We start from the raw sequence: 18,023 nt of genomic DNA on the forward strand, positions 1-18,023 counted from the left end.
GTGCTTATGGTATTTTTGAGCCCAAAAATTATCTTCTCATCCACCTATACCTAAGCCTAACATTATAAGCTTACAAAGGCCTATTGATTTTTTAGCATGTTTTAAATTCTATTAGTGGAGAATGGCAATTAAGTAAGCTTATGGAATAATTGGAAAGTTGGATGGAAATTTGATATTCATGAATGAGTTGAGTGTATTATTTATTGAGCTTGGTCAATCACTTTGCTCACATGTTTTATTTGAATGATTAATTGTTTAATATAAACTTCTATTAAATCTCGAGAATATAGCTAATCATATTTATAGTGACGTAATCACAATTGAATATAAATGTGGTTATATGTTCAAAATAAGTTAGTCCTAAGATTAGTGAGTGCATAGGATTTACACTTACTTTCAAATCAACGATATAATCTACTTACACATTATATTGTATGTTCTTTCCAAAACGTTAGCAATGTAGATAAGATCGGATGTATTTGTTACATCGGACTGGACCGATATTGACAGTAGATAGGATAAGTAAACATACCATTATTATCTATTCTAGTCATATCATATAGTAGACCATAGGTCAATTCAATCTCAATTTTGAGTGGTTAGTATTCTATCAGATTGTATTATTTGAGTTCTTTGACTTGTTCATTACCAGCTTACCCTACGAACTAGCCCATACTTACATCTTGGGAACTCGGTGATATAATTGAGTAGGAGTGTTAATTATAGATATGAACATCTATAGCTTCTGATGAAGAAGTAAAAAGATGGTTTACTTTTAGTTTGGTTCAAGGTGCTAAATTATAGAGATCTCATTTCATTAATTAATATTAGTTTATTGAAATATCATTTACAAGGAACTAAGTGTTTTAAGGATAAAATACAATGAGGGGTAAAATGGTATTTTAGTCCCATCTCATTGTAGACCATCTATAGAGGATTGACTGATAATTATGGTTGTATCAATGGATAACTAATAACGTATCTATATTGCTTATAGAGTGTTCTATGAATTCAAGAGTGCAATTCTGAGTCTTTAGTGGTGTCACGAGGAATTAATAAGTTAGTAAATTTATTTGTTAAATTTATGAACTTATTGGAGCTTGATTTCATAGGCCCATGGTCCCCATTGTACCTTGGATAAAATCATCTAGATAGTCTCAATTAATTGATTTAATTATCAATTAGAATAATCAAAGTTGACCAGGTCAACTTTGGATAGTTTCACATAGTTATACAATTTAGAGAAGAAAAGAGATTTTAGGGCAGATTTATTAATTAAGATAAATTGGTATCTAATTCAATAAATAAGGTTAAATCGAGGTTAAAATTATAAATAATTAATTTGATAAAGTATTTAAGTAATAACTTAATTAATTAAATTAATAGAAAATAATACAGGTCTTGATTTTATGTCCAATGAGCTTATAATTAAATGAGAAATTTCTCGGGCCTAAATCCCATATTAATTTTGACCTAGGGCTGATATTTTCTACTATATTATTAATTTTCTTAATTAAATTTAATGGCCTAATTGAGTTTATAAAATGAATGCTAAGTGAGAGTTGAAATCACTTGTTTTGAGAAGATCTATTCTTGATCCTCGAAGTTTTAGATTCTCTCTACTGCATAATTCCTTTTCTTAGCCTCAATATTCTCTTTAATTCTTCTTCTCTTTGTATCTATATATATTGAGAATTGCCCAATCTAGTCTAGGTGATTCTAAGGAAACTTTGGAAGATTGTGAAGACATTAGAAGATTGGTTCAGTTTCTTGGTGATACTATGCAACAGAAAGGATTCAAGGGTTAGGGAAATTGAAGGAAGGACTTAGACATTTCGTTGCGTATAATGTAACTGTTCTTATCATTATCTCTGTTTAAATTCAATTATAGAAACATGTTCTAGGTTTTCTTATATTAATTTTGTTTAATATAAGATTCACATGAAAATAATTAAGAACTTGTATAAGTTTTCCCAACACTCTAGTTTCAATATTCAAATAGAAATTAAGAATTAATTATTGTTAATTGATTATAGTCTGTGTGGTAATGAATTTGATTTAATATTTATATTATTTGAGACAATTGCGTATACTTGCGCATATAAAATCACTATTAATAACCTCCAGCGGATGGGATTCCATAAGCTTGATGATTTCATTCATCGGGCTCAAGAGTATATCAATAGGGAGGACGCCCTGATTAGGGCATTCGAAAGCCAGTCTCTTTCCCAGCTCTGATGGTCTCTAACTCTATGGTTCCAGGAGTCACTAATATCCTCCATACTTTTATGACCCTTATATTATTCACCAACCATATGAGCATGAAGAACATATATCAGAAATTGAAGAAGCAATGGCCCAATTGGAGAAGAATTTAAATTTTGATGGTGAAAATTTTATGTTGCACAATATGGAGTGGTTGAAGGACAATGACTCAAATAATCAAGGTTATGAAAGTTGTTAGAATAAGTTAGAGGACCCACAAGTTGAGCCTCTAGAACATATTGAGCATAAAGTTGATGAACAAGAGACCTTCGAAGTTGTATTACCTGAAAAAATTTCTAAGAATTAGAATTGAATTTGTTGGAATTAGACAACAAGTCCCCACCACTACAAAAAATGTCATTTGCGTCAGTATTCAACTGCCACAATTAGTTTTTTATGTCAGTTTTAAAAGTGACGTGGGATCCCATGACGCAAACCTGCTAAGCATTTGCGTCAGTGGAGAACTGCACAAATGCCACATAGTAAAAAAAATTAAAATATAGTTAAAAAAAATAATCCATAATTTAAATATGAAAAGCTACAAATTCAACCAAAACATAACTATAGAGTAAACAAATTTATCAAAATTTTCAAAATCAATTCAATAATATCATATTCAAGAGTTTCAACATCTCAACACCCATAATACAAAATTTGAAAAACTTACAAAATTACAAGCCGATTCCAAGGTATATTTTACAAAAATAAAAAAAATTAAAGAAGATCAGATAATCAAATAAAATCATTAAACAGAGTGAGCACCACCACTACCCCGACCCCCATAATCACCACCACCACCACCACCTGCAATAGAAAAACTAAAAGAACATTGCTGTGAAAAAAAAACATTAATAATGAGAGAGAGATGCAAACACTTACTTAACAAATCTAAAAAAATTATCAAATCAGACCCCAACCCCGTACAACACAAATTATAGATTTGAAATATTTTCAAAGTATAACATAACAAAACAAAAATCATAGTAACTTTGGCAAAAACATAACAACCCCCAAAAGTTCAATCTTTCAAAAACAAGATTTCATTGGAATCCTCTTTCTCCTACTCATGCTTTATTTAATTTTTCTCAAGTTAAAAATTCGTTTACCAAATTGATTTAGAACTCAATTTTTTCGTAATTGATAATCAATCCTTGTGGGTTCGACACTCTATTTATCACTTTACTAGTTGTTTACGATTAAATGCACTTGCGTAGTACATAATTTCTACATTACACTAGTTGTAACGATTCATCTACAAAAAATAGGGGGAGGGTAGTAAACCAAACATATAGTGTGTGCAATATGAGAAACATTACTGCCCCAAGAAAAACTTTAATTTTTATCTTGGCAGTGTGTATATATCTTTCGTAAAGAAAAATTACTGCCCATTGAAAAACTTTAGTTTTATCTAAGCAATATGCATTTATCTATAACAAGAAGTAGATGCTCGGTGGGAAAACTTTAGCTTTACTCGAGCAGCAGGAACGATGTCTTTAAGCAAGGTTTTAACCGAGCAACATGTTTTTATAAAAAAGGCTTTTGCTGCTCAATGGTGGTAAAACACTAATTCCCACCAAAGAGAAGAGTGACAAGCGGATCAAAAATGGTATTTCAACGATTTTACAAAGCTTCTCAAAGAAGCCTCAATGTTCTTCAGAAGCTCAAGAAACTGAAAAGGTAAAAGTAGGCCTTTTGGTAATTTTTTTTTAAAAATATCAACAAATTAGAGGTGAAATTAGTTAACCCAAAGCTTAGACTACATCAAATCAACAACAAAAATGCTATCCCTACACGAATTCATCAAAGAAATTTCCATGACATCTAAAACTTAAGGTTTCAGGTTTCAAAGACTTTAAACTAAGTTTCTTCTAAGTTTTTAAGGTCAAATTGCTTGAAAATAAATGCAAAGTTTGAGAAACTTACTCAAAGAGATGATGGGAGCCTCAGATTCGTGATACATGCGTCGAAAATTTTTGAAAAATTATGGGAACCTTCAGATTTGGAGAGCTTCAGCAACGATGAAGAGGTTATTTTTTTCGATACTTTGAGAGAGAGTGAAGTATAGATAGCCATGGGAGGTCCTATTTATAAGATTAAATACCAATACCAAGCCTTTTAATCTTCCCTCTCATATTATCCCATGACTTGGGAAACGTGTAGCCACCATATCCGTGACCAAGAAATGTAATCATAGCTTATTAAAAATGCGGGAGAATATCAAGAGCCATTTTTTGGAATTTGGAAAACAAAGGTACCAAAACTAGTGGGGAGTTATCACGTGGATTTTTAATAAAGATTACTGATGAGACATCCACTGACACGAGAAAGTTGCTGGTCGAATATTCATTGCTCAAAGTAAAGTTGTTGGTCGAACATGTACTATTCGTAAGGCTCGAGAAAGTTGTTGGTTAGACAAGATATTTTTGGACTGCTCGGATAGTTACTACCAGAAAAAGTTCATCATATGTTAAACACATATGATAAACTTGGGGGCACATGTTATCCATGAAAAATCAACATGTTGATATGGAATTTTGAAATGGCATGTGGCAATACATTTGTACCAAATGGTGCATTGTTGATCAAAAATTGTGTTGACCAGAAGGATTATAAAGGATTGGAAAATAATCTACTGGACAAAAACTTATTTGCCTATCACTGGTCGGAAAGTTGCTGACAAGTAGATTGTAAGAATGGTTGCCTCTGGTCGGAAATATGCCTAACCAGATACTTCAGATTTATATTTCATGAACATGTCGACCAGAGACTTCAGAAGAGCATCTCAGGAACTTGGTAACGAGGAAGTTCCCTAGCACCATTTTAGGAACTTGTTGGTCAGGAACATCCTCGACCAGAAATGTCAATAATTGTCAGAGGAAATTTCTCAAATATCCCGAAAGAATAGCCTATTCAATTGTACTTTGAATTTGATTAATATTTTATATTATTTTATTAATTAAATATAGTTGAAATGGTTGATGACTTAGTCATGGCCTAGAGCCCATTTCGTACATCCCACGAGCCTATATATACAAGGCTCATGGCTTTAGTTGAGGAGGCTCTTTAGAGTTTTGATTAAGAATTTCTGTTGAAATATTTTCTGACTTGCACTTGAAAAACTTAGTTGGCTAAGATTAAACTCTTGAGGCTGAACCACTACAAAACTCTTGTGTTGTTTATTTTTTATTCAGATCTATTTTATTTTCTATCGTTTTTCTGTCTATTCGCCATTGACCAAAATAGTGGTCAACAATAATAAAGCCCAAAGAGCTATCAAGAAGTTTAGTAGTACAATTGTATAATTTTTATTTTTAAAGTCATGTTTCAAAAAATGAGAAGGAATATAAAATAATTTTAGCAAATAATGTGTTTTATAATATCGAAGATATTTCTTTTATTTTTATTGTTATCATAATTTATTGTGCTCTTAATTTGACCAAGTTATTCTTTCTAAAAATAATGTATATTTATTCTTCAATAAAAATTTATGCACTAAAAAATTAAACCAATATTTTAATAACAAAAGTCTACCATTTCGTTTCAATTTCTGATTTATCCTTCAAATCTTCATATTTTTCTCCTCAACTTCTCAACTGCAACTTTGGAAATGTGTTGTAAATTTATTTTTAGATATATTTGTCGACATATCTCTTTATAATAAAAGTGTGTAGATAAAAAAAATTTATTGATTTTAAATATTTTTTTGTTAATTTTAACAGAATATTTTAAATATTTAAAGGAATATACATTTCCAACTAATTAAAAATAGATATTTATTAATTATATTATAAAATATCATTATTATAATAATATTTAATAAAATACACATATTTAATAATTATATTAATATAAATTCAAATTCAAATATTATAAAATATAATTATTATAATAATATATAATACAAGACAATATATTCAATAATTATATTAATATAAATTCAAATGTTATAGAATATTATTATGATAATAATGTATAATTCTAATTTTTTACTAATTATATTAATATTGTTGACGCCGTTTTTCGTCAACTTAAATAAGAAGAGCTCTAAACACTAAATCAAGAAAACAAATAAAAAAACAACCGAGATTTGACGTGATTCAGCACTTAAAATCTGTCTAGTCAACGAGTCAATCTTATTGAGTGGTGGAATTCTCCTTAAAACTTTAAAAAGCAATTATCGCAGAGTATTCTCAGTATCAAATTGTGTGTGTCCACAATTGAAATTCTTCAGACTATTTATTGACTGGAATACAAAATATCTACCCTCTTATTTCATAAATGTACAATTCTAACTTGAAATAAATACAAATAAATACATTAATTACATAATATCCCATTAATTACATAATATCCCATGATATTCTGGATTTATTATCAGACTACAACAAATAACCAAGAAATAGGGATTTTCAAACAGTAGCCGTATTCAAACTAGATTACCTACCTCGAACATATTTCGAGATCAACCAATATCAGGAGATCATCATTTTGGTTAACCTCATCCTTAGCCAGTAAATCGAGATCATCCTCTTTGAGCCTACAATGCCTAGGCTCGAACCTTCGTGACTGGTGCTTGGTTGCCAATAAGAACAAATCAGGAAATAAATTCAAGTGTAGAACCCTTGTAGTTGATCAGTCGAGGCTTCGAGCTTGACTTGTAACCTTGAAACACCTTTGAGACCGTGTGTAGTTTCGAGCTTACCAATTCCATCCTCGTATGACATGACTTCTGACACTTTATGATGAACTTGCTTATTTAGAGCTTACATTTTACAAGCCTATCTTTCCAGACCATAAATTCTATTCTCAAAATTTGGGTGTAACATTTTTCCCCCTCAAAAGTGTTTGTTCGAATCCTAAGCAAATGAAACTTTTGAACTTCTCCTTTAGATAAACGTGCCACCTACCCCTCAGGGATTGAACATTCAGAGTACTTGAGTACCCTCTTTTTCCATGCATGTCCATTCCAATTCTTTTTGCCGCCAATATTATAACAAAACCCCATCCATCTGATCAAGTCCCAATCCAAACCAAATGTCCAGATTCATTTGACCTTTGATATCCCACTGGGATATATATATATTTCCTCTCTTCTCCTTCATCACTTTCATTCTAATCCTTATTCTTCAGAACACTCGAACCAAAGAAAGAAGAAAAACCCTGAGCATTTCTGTACATGTTCTCTAAACTGAAGAAACAACGTAACCTCAGTACTTATGTGAAATCTTTCTTGCAACCGCTCCTTCAATCAACCATTTCATCATTCCCACGAACAATTTCATGTATATAGCAAGTTTATCTGCTGTATATAGCCGTAGTATGCTTAGAATCATGGTTTTATACCAAAAGTCTCTGGCATTAACATGTAAAAATGGGTTTTATTTTTATGGCAATGGGTGATTTTTTTTTTTAGAGATTACGTGTAGCTTAATGCACAAATCCCAAAAATATCACCTTTTTGTGAAACTGCAAACCTTTTCCCTGAAAAAACGAGATTTTTTTAACTATTATTGACTTCCCCACCCTTGCGAGGGTGCGACCTCGATGCCCGATCCTTAGATTAGTACGATAATAACATCTGAATTAATTTTGCGCTTTCGAGCCTTTAGTCTTGATTGAGGCAATCTTTGTTATCTCGAGCTTTCGAGCTCCAGCTATCATAATTACAATCTCTTTGTGATTTTCTATATGATGGGCCCTCACCTTTTTCTTTCTTGTTAGATGTCGCAGTACTTTGAGAATCGGTGGGGGCCCAAGTTTGCAATCCCTTTCCACCCACCAACTTCTCGCCCCGAATCACTTTTCACTCAATACTAGCGTCTGATCCATGAACACGAACCATGGTGTGAGCAAGAAGATACACGATACCACTTTTGACGTTCAATTTATGAGGTCATTGAAAGAAAAAGAAAAAGACTTCGAGTGGTAGCCTACCCTGACCCAGACCCACATATTAGGCATATCCCCTTAGACCTTAAACTCAAAGTCCCCGTAAATTTTCCTCCGGGTAAGCTCGCATTAAATTTAATGGAGGGTCCTTCTAACCAACCACGTAAAGTTACCAAAACACTATCCATCCTAGTCTTGGATAGTTCTTTCTTTGAGGCTTAACATTACCGACGCTTCATCACCTCAACTCGACAAATTTTTGAGCTCCTCTCTCGCCATGGGTTGAAACTCTTTGGAAACTTGGTGTGTCATCCTGCAAGCTCCGACGAGAGGAGATATTCTGCACCTGGGATGGAAACCCAGATAGGAGGGTTAAGCTCGTGGCCTGGAGTCATGAGCACTTACGAGTTGGGGCCCTGCTACCCCTGAAGGACTATTTCGAGGCTTTCTCAATTGTGTCAGCATGCTCCTTTCCAAATTCAGACGAACTCGTATAGGGTTCTGTCCGCACTGAAGTCACTATAGAAGGAGATGAAGTGGGAGGAGACCACAGTGCATGAGATCTTATATCTCTTTTTCCTTAAAAGCAATCCTTCCCGAGCCCATGGCGGAGATGGGTTCTATTATCTGTCCAGTTACCACAAAGAAAAACGTCTATTCAAAGACATGCCAAACCATCCTCCAAACATTAAAACCGCCTTCTTCTGGATAGACGGTCTCTCTCTTTTTCGACTCTATTCCATTTGAAGAATTCGTATATTCCTCACATTCTTTAACTAAACTCCCTTTTCACTTGTGTGACCTGCTGACTTTAATCTTTTATATAGCCAACTATCATTGTCCTCAACCCATGGATGTCATGAGGGAGCGTAGGGAAACCATCCTCAAGCTTCCCTATAGTCGACGATCTCTCTCCTATCTCCTCCACAAGGATAAGCTCCGGCTGTGTAACCTTATAGGAGAAGGTGAGACCACAAACGACTCCAGCTATCACAAATGTGCAAGATGGGAAGGCGTACCCATGCCCACTACTAAACTTCCTTCGAGAGGTAACTATGGGGGTCAAACCTCTCGGGTCTAGCGACCTTGCCCTTTCAAACCCTCAGGCTCGGGAAACGATGCCCAGGACGAAGCCTCAGTGAGATCGTTAGGAGGTAAAGTAGTGCTCGAATACTCCATGTGGTCTCCCCCCTTACTTAAACACAAACCTTATGTGATGATCCTTTTCAAGGACCCTAGGAATAATTTCCTAGTATGGTCATGGGTAGACCTTAGGGTTCATAGGTTTTATAGTTGGCTAGGTCAATACCAAACAATGTATAGTCTAAACAGGGTTTGGGAGGGGATAGCAATACAATATAACATAAATGATTATAGAGACCTTTCGAGGATGTCCCCCACTATTAGGGAGGGGACTCTCGTAGCCTCATCTGAAGAGAGGGGAATTTCCTGGTCCCCAAGCTCGCGCTCTAGTGAGTCTTCTTGTTAGGATCTTATGTTGTGATTTAGTCATTTTTCTAAAATGTGTAGATCTCAATTTTTTTTTTCTTTTTGGCTTAACCAATATACGTTATATTCTTCAAGTGATATGGAGTCAAATCTTGACAACCTCTTGGGGCAGCCCCCCAAACCCCGTGGATCCAAACGAGGTCGTGTGACCTCGAAGAAAGGGCCCGCCTCAAATTCGGCCAAGATCGCTGATGGCTCGTCTCCCTCAAAACCCGTCTCAACCGAGCCTAAGGCCCAAGCTCCAGCCTCCACCAACATGGTTTCTGACATCATTCTCGTGACCTCAGCAACTGCCCCTACCAAGCCTTTGGAGACCATGCCACCTCCTCTGGAGAAGAAGACTCCTCCCATTCAAAATCTTGTCGTGAACAAAGGAAAAAATATCATGCCTCCTTCAGCCCCCAAAGCCATGTACATGATGTGGTCCCTGAACCCCGACATCGACACCTTGTTCCTCCAGGATAAAGAGGAGGAGTTCATTTTCAAATGGAAGGCTCGGTTGGCCTAGGAGGAGGTCACAATCACCACTCAAGATTGGGGGAATGGTGATGAGAAAAGCGAGGAGGCTGAGTCTGGTTTTTCCAATCAGTAACCTACATCAATTAGGGATGTGTCCCTTAGAATCTTTTGTAATTATATTTTTTGTACCTTTAGGGTAAAGACAATTTATAGCTCAATTTTGAGATATCTTAATTATCAATTTATAACAATTGTAACTTTTATGTACACAATTTTCTAGCTCAAAAATCTTTATGCATTCGATTTTACCTTTAGCTTTTTGCAGTAATATTATGCTTTACATTTCTGGGTCAAAATATTTCGAGCCTGCCACTATTAAGCACTTGCTTCTATACTTGTTTATTGGAACAAATATATCTATTGGATTTAGGTTCGAATTTCAATGCATTCATGCATTGTTTATTCAAAATATCCATGTTCAACTTCATTATTGTCAAGGTCGAATCTTACTTTTACCATATACTTGAAAGTACTTACTCTCATGTAATTTTAGTAGTCTAGTTATATTTTGCTTTTCCAGTCACTTTTCCTCATCCTCGAGTATTGCCTCGAGGTTGCGAGGTCGAAACTTGTTTGCAAAATTTTCCAGCCCTAGTGTCAACTTAGTTTACAGTTGGTTTATCTAGAATTCCAACTTTTTACCGTTGGTTAGGTTTTGCTGGTTTGTTCCAAACTTATTTAGCTCGCATGTTTAGTTTATAATCCATACACTTATTGTCATGTCAGGTTAACAATCCATACATTTTTAGTTCTCGTGTTTGGTTTATAATCCATACACTTATTTTCATGTCGAGTTAATAATCTAGACATTTTTCTTTTTTTTATAAAATATTTTTTCAAATCTATGGTATGATTGTATACCACTTATGCCCTCTTAATATCCTACGATTGCGATCTTAGGTTATTAAACTCTGAGAGTTTGCAAAAAATACAACTTTTGAACTGAATTGAGAGTTTTATTGATAAAAAGTAAAAAAAATCAAGCAAATGCTTGGTTACAATGAAAGCATCATTCCTATATTACTAATAATAAGGTCGTAGATGTTCACCATTCCAAGCTTGCGGAACCGATTCTCCGTTTAACCTCGCCAGCTTAGACACTCCAGGTCGAATAATGGGCTCGATCTGGTAAGGTCTTTCCCAGTTAGGTCCAACTACCCCAGCAGACGAGTCTTGCATAGCTAAGAATACGCGACTTAGTACCAGGTCGCCCAATCTGAATTTTTTATCTCGGACCTTCTTGTTAAAATATCTAGTAAGTCGTTGCTTGTATGCATCATTTTTTAAGTGGGATTCATCTCGTCTCTCTTCAATGAGGTCTAGACTTCCTTTGAGCTGGGATTGGTTTGAGGCCTGATTGTATGCATCGTGCCTTATTTTTGGGATTTCGACCTCAATAGGCAACATGGCCTCACATCCATAAGCCAGGGGGTATGCCCTGTTGATGTTCGGGTTGTGGTTCTATAAGCCCACAAGACTTGAGGTAACTCCTCTGGCCATTTCCCCTTTGCCTCTTCTAACCTTTTCTTGATGAAGCTCTTTAAGGTTTTATTGACTGCATCGACTTGGCCGTTTGACTGGGGATGGGCCACTAAGGAGAAATCTTTTACTATCCCATTTTTTTCTCAGAAATGTGTAAATAAATCGCTATCGAACTGGGTCCTATTATCTGATACTATCTTCCTGGGCATCCAATATCTACAAGTGATATTCTTCACTACAAAATATAAGACTTTCTTTAAGGTAATAGAGGCCAACGGTTCAGCTTCGGTCCATTTCGTAAAATAATCTACTTCGACCACAACATACCTCACTCAACCTTTCTAGTTGGCAAGGAGCCTATGAGGTCAATCCCCCATACTGAGAATGGCCCTGGGAACTCATCATGGAGAGCTCGGTGGGTGGAGCTCGTGGAATTGAGGCAAACCATTGACATTTATCACAATGTTTTACATACTCGAATGAGTCTGCTTAGACTTTGGGCCAAAATTACCCTTGCCTAATCATCTTTTTCGACAAATTATGCTCGTTAGTGTGATCTCTAAAAAATCCTTCAGGGATCTCTTCCAAAATCTTTTTCGCCTCAGGAGGAGTTACACACCGAAGTAATGGCATAGAATACCCCCTTCTGTACAATTTCCCTTCCATAATAGTGTACCTTGGAATTTGGTACATCAACTTTCTAGCCTCATTCTAGTCTGCAGGGAGACTTCCGGTTTCGAGGTAGTCCACTATTGGGGTCATCCAAGTTGGTTGTGAGTCAATCATATATACATCTTCTTCGTGAGGCTTATTAGTACTCATGGTCGGTACAAATTCTACTGGGACCACGTTCAGTGTGTCAGCTTCGTTAGTTGTGGCGAGCCTGGCCAATGCGTCTGCATTTGAATTTTGTTCTCAGGGGACTTGTTCTATAGCGTAGAACTGAAACCTGTCGAATGCTAACTTTACCTTCTCTAGGTACACGCCAATTTTTATACCATGAGCCTGATACTTCCCCCAGGACTTGGTTGACCACCACCTGCAAGTCACAATAGCAAAATATAGCCTTTGAGCTCGGTGGCTATTCGAAGTCCTGTTGCTAACGCCTCATATTCAGCCTTGTTGTTCTATGCCTTGAAGCCAAACCTTACTATCGAGTGGAAGCCATTTCTTATTGGGGTAATTATAATAATACCTGCCCCCGATCCATTTTCATTAGGAGATCCATCAACATAAAGTTTCCATAGTTCGTGGGCTGCGGTTACGACTTCATCGTTGGAGATCCCAATACATTCGACAATAAAATCTTCCAGAGCCTGTACTTTGATTGTTGTTCTTGGGTGATAAGTGATCTCGAACTGTCCGAGCTCAACAACCCACTTCAACAGTCTTCTGGATGCTTCAGGCTTGGATAAAACCTACTTCAGTGGCTGGTCAGTTAACACATGGAAAAGGTGTGCTTAGAAATAGGGTTGAAGCTTTCGAGATGCATGCATTAGGCACAGAGCCAGTTTCTCCATTAATGGATATCTTGAATCTGCCCCCAGTAATCTCTTGCTGATGTAATATACAGGGTTTTGTACTTTCTTATCCTCCCGTACCAGTACTGCACTAGTAGCATTCTCGGTCGTGGCAAGGTATAAGTACAAAATTTCTCTTGTATTTGGTTTAGATAAGATCAATTGTTCGACAAGGTGTTTCTTGAGATTTTGAAACGCGAGTTCACACTCCTCTGACCACTCAAAATTTTTGCCCCCTCTTAAAAGATTAAAGAATGGAAGACATCGGTCTGTAGATTTCGAGATAAACCTACTTAAGGCCACCATTCGTCTAATTAGGCTCCAGAAATCTTTATGTTTTCGAGGTGAGGGCATGTCTATTAACGCCTTGATCTTGTCGAGATTAACCTCTATTCCCCAAGAATTTACTATGAATCCACGGAACTTACCCGACGATACTTTGAATGAGCATTTTTGTTGGTTGAGTTTCATGTTGTATATTCGAAGTACAACAAAACACTCAGTGAGATCATCCACATGGTTATTGTTATGTTTAGATGTGACCAACATATCGTCTACATAAACTTCCATGTTATTCCCTATTTGTTCACTAAACATCCTATTTACCAGCCTTTGGTGTGTGGCTCTAGCATTTTTGAGCTCGAAAGGCATGACATTGTACCAATACAATCCCTTATCGGTCACAAAGCTGATATGTTCTTGGTCAAGTGCATGCATGGAAATTTGGTTATATCCAGGATAAGCATACATGAATGACATGATGTCGTGGCCTACAATGGCATCTACGAGCTAGTTTATTCGAGGCAAGGGAAGGCAGTCTTTGGGGCACGCCTTGTTGAGGTCTGATTAGTTGATGCAGGTTCGCCATTTGCCGTTGGGTTTTGGGACTAGCACTAGATTGGCAATCCAATCAAGATAAAAAGCATCTCGTATAAACAAATTTTCTTTTAACCTTTCCACCTTCTCTTTGAAGGCCTTCTTTCTATCATCATCCAGGAGCCTTCGTTTTTGCTGCTTCAGGGGGAAGCTTTTAACAATGCTAAGTGCCTGGCTTATGACATTCAGACTAATTCCTACCATGTCCGAGTGTGACCACGCAAATACATCACGGTTTTCTTTCAAAAAGCATGTTAATTGCTGTCTTGTTTTTTCAAAAAGATTTTTTTTTCATATTTTTACCACCCTCGTGGTATCCTTTTCATCAAGCTCAACCTCTTCGAGCTCCTCTAGTGGTTCGAGATTGGCCCTTTCTTTGACACTAGGGTCAATCTCTTCTTCTATCTCGAAGATGGATCCGTCCATCTCTTGAATGATCACAAGTGTCTGGGCACATATTTGGTTTTTCCCTCTCACGAAAATACTGTAGCATTCCCTTCCTGCGAGTTGGTCACCCTTCAGCATCCCAATGCCACTAGATGTTGGGAACATGATGGCCAAGTGCCTAACAGACGATACTGCCCCCATGCTAATCAAGGCTGGTCTCCCGAGCAATACGTTGTTGGCCGGCAGTGCATCTACAACCACGAACTCCATCATCTTAGTTATCGAGACTAGATAGTCTCCCAAGGTTACGGGGATTTCAATGGATCTTATACATGCAGTCGCTTCTCCTAAAGATCCATACAACATGGTTGCAGAGGCTTTCAAATCATGAAGCATGAGTCCCATTTATTCTAGAGTGGCCTTGTAAAGGATATTCACAGAGATCCCGTTATCAATTATGACCCTGCAGACCCTCTTGTTCGTGAGCTGAAGCATGATGACCAGAGGGTCATTGTGAGAATACTGGACATGTGACACATCCTCTTCTGCAAAAGTGATGGGTTATGTTTCAACCCTCTATTGTTTCATAGCTCCTGGTTCGGGCTCGTAGGGAGGACTGTCCCCAGTTTTGAGCTCGTTTACATATCTCTTTTGGACAATTCTGCCTGATCCTGCAAGATGTGGTCCTGCAGAGATGGTTACCACATCCTCCCAATCTATAGGGGGAGGTCGATCATCCTCCCGTGCCTGAGAGTTGTTCTGTTGGGCAGGTTGCGCAAATGCTGCACTTTGTCCTGTCGAGGCTTGGTTGGGATTTCGGTTTCTCACATACTGTCTGAAATATCCCCTCAAGATCAAGCCTTTGATCTCATTCTTAAACTATCGCCGCTTATCGGTTGTGTGTTCGACGTCTCTATGGAATCTACAATATTTATTGGAGTCCCTTTTCACCTTCTAATTCCGCATTGAGCCAGGTCATCTAAATGGAACCTGACTCTCATATGAAATAAATATGTTCTCCCGTGTCTCATTGAGCTAGGTGTACACTGGGTAAATGGAGAAATACTTGTCTCCATTCTTCTTTTTTCCCCCGCCAGCCTCGGGGTTATTCCCTTCATTTTTGTTCCTTTTTCAAGGGTTATCGCTAGAGGGTCTTGACGTCGATGGGGTTGCCGAGGTCGAGGCTTAGTTAACATTTTTCGTTGTATTTATGGGCCAAGGAGCCAGGTCTAATGCTGACCTCACCTCTTCTACATTGACAAACCTCTGGGCCCTCTGGTTGAACTCGGTTAATGACCTTATGGGTTTTTTGTGCACATCTTCCCAAAGGGGACTCCCTGGTAATATACCAGCTCTGACAACCATTAGGTGGCCATTATCATCGACATTACGGGCTCGAGCCACTTCTATATTAAACCTCCTAAGGTAACTCTACAGTGACTCTCCTTGTTGTCGACTAACATTAGTCAAGGCCGAGACTTCGAGCCTAATGCCAACCATGGCTTTGAATTGTTTCTGAAACTCCTTTGCTAACTAGTCCTAAGACGAGATCTAATGTTTTCTAAACTTCTTGAACCAATTTTTTGCTGGTCATGTAAGAGTAGCTGAGAACAACATGCATCGAAGCTCATAACTACCATCGTTGGCTCGCATGATGGTATTGAATGTGTTCGAATGATTGTACGGGTCTGAGTTCCCATCAAATGGTGCTACATGAGGTATCCTAAATCCATGCGAAAATGGAGTGTTAGAAATATACGGGGCAAAAGGCTCGAGCTCCTCATTAGATTCTTCAGCCTTATCTCTACTTCGCTCATCTTGTAAGAGCCCGAACACCCTTTCGAGCTGGTAAATTCTCTCCCGGACTGGATCCACTAGGGGCCGAGCTTGAGCTTGATGGAGCTGGTTATTGTTTACAAGAACTCTAGCTCCTTGTCCCAACAAAGGGTTATTCTGGTTTCCATATGTCGATTGTTTTGTACTATTTAAATGGTAACGTAAGTCAGGGTTTGTGGGAATAGCTTGCCCCCAATTATGTTTGGGTGATCCCGAAGGTCAGGATGATTCCCCCAATTCCCAGCATTTATAGGGTAGATATTATATATGCTTATGGACCGGGTGTAATCTGAGCTCTTGCTTACAATGCTAACAGTTCTCTTCGGCTGAGAGGATCAGTGGTTACGAGGGGGATCATCCACTGGCCTCCTCGCCCCAACAATTTTTGATCTCTAAAAATGTCTCCCTGAAGGTAGGGGAGCCCTGTGTTCTCGGGTAGCCTCCCTCTTGCTCTTATGTCCGGTTCTGGCCTGACAGTTTCCATCTCGACTACAATTGCGATAGGGCCTCTGCGGTGCAGGCCATGGGGCCTCTCGGACTAGTGAGGGGTGTCTTATTGAAGAGGGTGGATGTCTCATTGGTGACAGTGGAGGCCTCCCATTGTTGGGTCTAAATGGTCTTGAATGGACCTGGATAGGTTCTGGACTATTTCTTACTGTTTCAAGGTTCGGGTTTCGAGCTACTGGAGGAGCTCGGTTGTTCCCCGTTCCTGTAGACAACTTCACAGTCGGATTATCTATTACTTCAAGAAGAGTGTTTCTCCTAGGGTGTTCATCACCAGGATTTGTTCTGGGCCTCGGCTGAGCCTACTGGGCCCCTTGCCCAGCTCTCCTGGCGGTCGTGCTCCGTCGAGGATGTCCTCTTGGCCTCCCGGGTGGTGCCTAGGCCTCGGCAGCTTGTTTGCCCAACACTTTGTTACGCCTTGTCGCTTCTGCCAATTGTTGGTGAAGTTGGTGAAGTTGGTGATTCTCCAGTTCAACAATAAGAATGTATCTCTCTAGATTATAGTAGAGATCCTCATCAGGCCTAGGAGTAGGCGGCTCCTGGGAATTGGATGAATCACTTCTCTCCTCAAGGCCCTGGTCAGCCATGGGCTACTTCCCAGGTCGATGTGGGTAGTCTTATGTGTGAGGAGTTTGTTCCTCTGGTATTTGGGGCAATGGTCGCCCACCAGTACTGGGGTTGTTTGTGGCGGCCATTGATAATTCAGGAAGTTGTTGATTAAACAGTCTAATGACTTGCTTAATGCTCTCAATGAAAGCACCAAACTGTTGACGTCATTTTTCGTCAACTTAAATAAGAAGAACACTAAATACTAAATAAAAAAACAAATAAAAAACAAGTGAGATTTTATGTGGAACAGTTAAAATCTGCCTAGTCCACGAGTCAATATTATTGAGTGGTGGAATTCTCCTTAATGCTTTTAGAAAGCAATTTTCGCAGAGTATTATCAGTATCAAATTGTGTGTGTCCACAAATGAAAATTTTCAGTCTATTTATAGATTGGTTTACAAAATATCTTCCCTCTTATTTCGGGAAGTTACAATTCTAATTTGAAATAAATACAAATAAATGCATTAATTACATAATATCACATTAATTACATAATATCCCATGACATTCATGATTTATTATTAGATTACAAAAAATCCCCAAGAAATAGAAATTTTCAAACAATAACCGTACTCAAACTAGATTACCTACCACGAACATATTTCAAGCTCGACCAATATCACGAGC

The 18,023-nt window shown here is 37.7% G+C and overlaps 1 long non-coding RNA gene across 1 annotated transcript; it reads right to left on the reverse strand.

Annotated features, from left to right (window-relative positions):
- Positions 1–2,840: 2,840 nt before the first annotated feature.
- LOC133829049 (uncharacterized) lies at positions 2,841–4,692 on the reverse strand. Its single transcript, XR_009891485.1, has 2 exons — positions 4,189–4,692; positions 2,841–3,069 (listed from the first exon to the last, which is right to left on the reverse strand). It is a non-coding gene; the product is annotated as an uncharacterized LOC133829049 (long non-coding RNA).
- Positions 4,693–18,023: the final 13,331 nt, after the last annotated feature.

The sequence above is a fragment of the Humulus lupulus genome, chromosome 4 (assembly GCF_963169125.1).
Source record: "Humulus lupulus chromosome 4, drHumLupu1.1, whole genome shotgun sequence".
In the NCBI taxonomy this organism is placed as follows: domain Eukaryota; kingdom Viridiplantae; phylum Streptophyta; class Magnoliopsida; order Rosales; family Cannabaceae; genus Humulus; species Humulus lupulus.